Source organism: Triticum dicoccoides, chromosome 2B (assembly GCF_002162155.2).
Source record: "Triticum dicoccoides isolate Atlit2015 ecotype Zavitan chromosome 2B, WEW_v2.0, whole genome shotgun sequence".
Lineage (NCBI taxonomy): Eukaryota > Viridiplantae > Streptophyta > Magnoliopsida > Poales > Poaceae > Triticum > Triticum dicoccoides.
Window position 1 is genome coordinate 491,669,321 of NC_041383.1, and position 5,296 is coordinate 491,674,616.

Consider the following 5,296-nt stretch of genomic DNA (forward strand, 5'->3'; position numbering starts at 1 on the left):
CGTTCCCCAACAATCCTTGCCTTTAGGCGTCTCTGCGGTGGCAATTTCGGTGGCCTTCATATTCTTCCATTGCACCTTGACTCGGGCGAAGGCCATCCGGGCACCTTCTATGCAGGCCGACCGCTTTATAGCATCGATCCGAGGACACGCATCGACCAACCGCTTCACAAGTCTGAAGTAGCTGCTGGGTATGGGTCGACTGGCCAAAGATGGACTATTACATCCTTCATGGCCATCCCGGCCACCCTATGTAGCTCGGTCAGCTGCTTCAACTGATCGCTAAGGGGCGTCGGATGCTCTGGTGCCAGGTACTGCGACTAGAACAGCTTCTTCATCGAGCTCACCTCTTCGGCTTGGAAGAACTCTGCGGTGTCAACAACACTCGTCGGCAGATCCGCAAACGCGCCTGGAGAAATCCATACTCGGGTCAGGAAGAGATATCTCTTACTAAAATATTTACTCTACAGAAGAAAAGCCTTACCAGTAGCTATATGCCTCGCCTGCTGGATGTCCTAGCGGTTGCTCTGGGACTCATCCCGGGCCTCCTTCATGCTCTCGAGAGCTTTGGCAAGTTCAGAGGTTTGCTCCGAAGTCTTCTTCTCCAAGGACTCGCACTTAGTTATGGCGTCCTTGAGCTCTTGTTCGACCTCACCCACCCGCGCCTCATGTCTCCGGTGGATGGTTTGCTCCGCCTCCAACTCCTTCGCCGCTTTGTCAGCAGCCGCCCTGCTCACCTCCGCCTCTTTTTGGCTTGGGCAAGCGCACTCTTGAGGGACTCGACCTCGGCCGCGCCAACTATGAATATAGTCATAAAGCTCAGTAAGTTTAAAGAATCAACAAACATATCACTTCGGGTATGTAAAAGTGTCGCATACCTTGCGTTTCGTCAATCCGCTTGTTGACGCGGTTGAGCTCCTCATCGGCTAGTCGAAGCTTCCGATTGAGCTCGAAAACCTCTGCGGCTAGGGCAGTAGCCGCCAACATGGATGCCTGTCTCACACATCAACACAATATGTTCAATATTTGACTTGGGATTCTCTTTCCGGATTGTTCTAATCCAGACCGAGTCTCAAGGGCTACTATCCATACATGGGTTTGACCTTTCATACAAAAGAGTTGTTAGAGAATTACATTGCATACCTCAAAGCCCGTCAGTAGGCTCTTGAAGGCTTCGTTCAATCCGCTTTTCGCAGAATGAACCTTCTTCATAACCGCACCCATCTGGGTGCAGTGCTCTTCCACAATGGAAGCGCGTCTTCCTCCAGACCAGGAGCGGCCTTCGGATCAATAGAGGCCACTGATGGAGCTGCTGCTCCGCCCCCTCTGTTGAAGGGAGATGCTGATATGAACCCGGAGCGACATTGGTCTTCAGGACGGTGTTCGGCGGGGGGACGAACTGTTGAGACCCTCCACCCTCCATGGCCGTGGGGGTTGCCGTCCCCCGGTCTGCGGCATCCGAGATATTAACCTTGGGCGCCTTTTGGACGAACTTGTCTACCCCTCCTCGGCCAGGAGAGGTCCTTTGGGACGACACCTCGGTGTCCTCCATGGCAGGGGGGAGAGGTATCGTGATGGTCCGTCGCTCTCTTCCCTTCAGGCGCCAGTGAATTCCCTGACGAGGGGTTCGAGATATCGCATGGAGGGATGAAAAACAGGCAAAAATACAATATACATAACGAAGGTGGGTAAACGGAAACTGTACAATTAAGGTTTTGATACTTACAATTCGGCCAGGGGCTTAACCCTGGGGGCTCTCCTTGGGCTGTGTTCGGACTCCGTGTCTGAACTTACCAAGAGGGTAACCTTCTTCATCTTTGGCGTTACCTCCTCCGGATTCTCGGAGGCCATACTCTTCTTCCTCCTTGTTTTGCGATGAGAGTCGCTCTCCACCTCCTCCTCCTCCTCTTTGTCATTGTCTTCCTCGTGAGAGAAGACGGCCTCGGTTTCTCCGAACACAGCGTCCGAAGGACCTCTGCAGCGGGGCCCGCCCTTGGGCTCCTTGCCCTTCTTCTCCGACGCTTGGTAGGGAGCCGGGACCAGCATCTCCTCCGGCTGGGGAGTGACTGGGTCTTCAGGTAATGGAGCCAGAGTCTTGATCCGCTCCGCTTTCTTTGTCCAGCCCTCTAAAGAGGCGGACCGATATGATTCATATTGATTGAAAATATAGACCGGGCATATCTTTGGAAAACTAATACTTACCGGAGTGGCCGGATTCTCGACGTCAAGACCGACGTCTTTGGTCTCCATGGGCCAGCTCTTCTGGGCCTTGAAAAGTAGCTTCCATATTCCTTCGTGCGTCTTGCCGAGGAAGTGCTGCAGGGTCCGCGGCTCCTCGGGATTGAACTCCCACATGGGGGAGGTCCAATGCTGGCAGGGGAGGATGCGGCGGAAGAGCATGATCAGCACCACATTGGTGAGACCGACATTCTTGCCCAACATGTTGGTGCTGCGCGTTTGCAGCGTCTGCACCTTTGTCTGGGACCCCTAGTCGAGGCCCTTGGTGTTCCACGAAGTGAGCCTCATGGGGGGTGAGGGAGTCCTGTATTAGGGGGTGTTCGGATAGCCGGACTACCATCATCAGCCGAACTATCATCGGCCGGACTATCATCATCGGCCAAACTCCAAGACTATGAAGATACCAGATTGAAGACTTCGTCCCGTGTCCGGACGGGACTTTCCTTGGCGTGGAAGGCAAGCTTGGCGATACGGATATGTAGATCTCCTACCATTGTAACCGACTCTATGTAACCTAGCCCTCTCCGGTGTCTATATAAACCGGATGGCTCTAGTCCGTAGGACACAACAACAACAACCCTTACAATCATACCATAGGCTTGCTTCTAGGGTTTAGCCTCCTTGATCTCGTGGTAGATCCACTCTTGTAAACATCCACAATATCAGTATCAATCAAGCAGGACGTAGGGTTTTACCTCCATCAAGAGGGCCCGAACCTGGGTAAAACATCGTGTCCCTCGTCTCCTGTTACCATCCGCCTAGACGCACAGTTCGGGACCCCCTACCCGAGATCCGCCGGTTTTGACACCGACATTGGTGCTTTCATTGAGAGTTCCTCTGTGCCGTCACCGATAGGAAGGATGCCGCCTCCCGTCTTCAAGGACGGTATTTTCGCCAAAGGAGCCTTGGCCGCCGACCAAACTATCCGGCTAGGTGGTTTTCTTATGACCGCCTGTCCGGCCACCGCTTCGACAATGACCTCTCAAGTCGTCAAAAGCAATCTTCACGTCAGCTCAGAATTCGCCGACCGGCTAGATCCAATAGAGCTCTCGTCCGTGAACGAGCTCTTGGATCGCATCGCCGCCCTGGCAGTCGCTACAGACTACAATCAGGTTGGGCTTAAAACCGATCTGAGAAAGATCAACTCTCCCCAGGTCACCCACCACGTTGCAGTGGTAGAGGAACAATGCGGCGACTCTTCTCCTATATTGAAAACTAGTCATGTCCGGGCTCCCGAACCCCCCATGCCGGATTCCCGCGGAGGGATGGACTTCGATCAAGCACTGAACTTAAAGTCAGGCATCGGACCAGACTCGTTGGACAACGTCCAGCAATCCAAGCTTCCAAATTTGGAAACTTCTTGGCCTTCAAGCCTTGAGATGGGTAGGGTTCCGGACTTAATTCCACCCACCCGCCCAGACATATTCGATCTATCTCTAATCCGGCAAGAGCCCGCTGAGACAGTACATCACTACTGGGCCAGATTCATCCTGGTTATGGACAGGATAAAGGACTGCCGAGAGGAAAACGCAATCTCAATTTTTTGCAATAATTGCACGAACGAGGGAATCTTGAACGCCGTCAGCCGTCGTGAAATTACACGCTTCGCCGACCTGGCGTCCATAGTACGAAAGTACTGTGCGATGGAGAGTTTCCGGACAACCGAAAATAAGTTTTGGGACAATCCGGCCCCGAATACAACCCTAGTCCGCAACAAAAGGGTGCATTACACTCAGGCACCAGATACAAAAACCAAAAAGCAAAAACCCCATAAAGGGCACGGAACCGTACTGGAGGGATGGCTTAGCGGACCCTGTAAAATTCACAGTACAGAAGGCGCCGTCCCTACACATAGCCTTCGAGCATGTTGGATATTACGGCAGGTGGCCAAAAGTGGAGAGGAGCTTATAGTCCCGGAAAACCACTCCAACAACATCGGTACGGTATCAACAGTCTTCGAGACTTTCGCATCAAATAATATGCGGAAACAAACAATCTGCAGCCTCGTCGAAGTCTACCAAGTAGCAACAACCAATCCATGGAGCGACACAGCCATCACCTTCAACGCCAGCGACGAACCTAAATTCCGAAGAGCCCGAGCTCCAGCCGCACTGGTACTTAGTCCAATAGTGGACGGCTTTCGACTTACAAAAGTCCTCATGGATGGCGGCAGCGGATTAAACCTCATCTACGAGGAAACCCTTCAAAAAATGGAAATAGACTGGAACCGTATTAAGCGAAGCAGCACAACCTTTAGAGGAATAATCCCTAGCCGGGAGGCGCGCTGCACAGGAAAAATCACACTCGATGTGGTATTCGGCTCGCCGGACAATTACAGATCCGAAGAAGTCACGTTCCAAGTGGCCCCGTTCAACAGCGGATATCACGCTATATTAGGACGAGAGGCATTCACAATTTTTCAAGCCGTACCCCATTACGGGTACATGAAGCTCAAAATGCCTGGGCCCGGCGGAATAATCACTCTCGTTAGTGATCCAGACATAGAACTCCGCGCCGAAAACAAGACAGCCGCATTAGCCTTAGAGGCACTATCCGAAGCCCTAGCGGCAGAGGAACTCACCGCGCTGTGCTCTATGGTGAATAGGGACGATGTGATACTCAATAAGAGATCCAAGTCCACTTCCTTTAAACCAGCAAATGAAATAGTAAAATTCCAGGTCCACCCAACGGACCCGACAAAGACGGCCTCCATCGGGGCACAATTGAACCCTGATGTAGACGCCGCACTGCGGGAATTCCTTTGGGAAAATTGGGACATTTTTGCCTGACACCCCTCGGATATGCCCAGAATCCCACGCAGATTGGCAGAACACAGCCTAAACATCCTAAAAGGATTCAAGCCAGTTAAACAGGCTCTTCGACGATTTTACGAACCCAAAAGACAGGCAATGGGAGAAGAGCTAGCCAAACTATTGGAAGCCGGATTCATCAGAGACATCAAACATCCGGATTGGCTAGCAAACCTGGTAATGGTACCAAAGAAGGACAAATCCTGGCGCCTATGTGTCGATTTCAAAGACCTAAATAAAGCCTGCCCAAA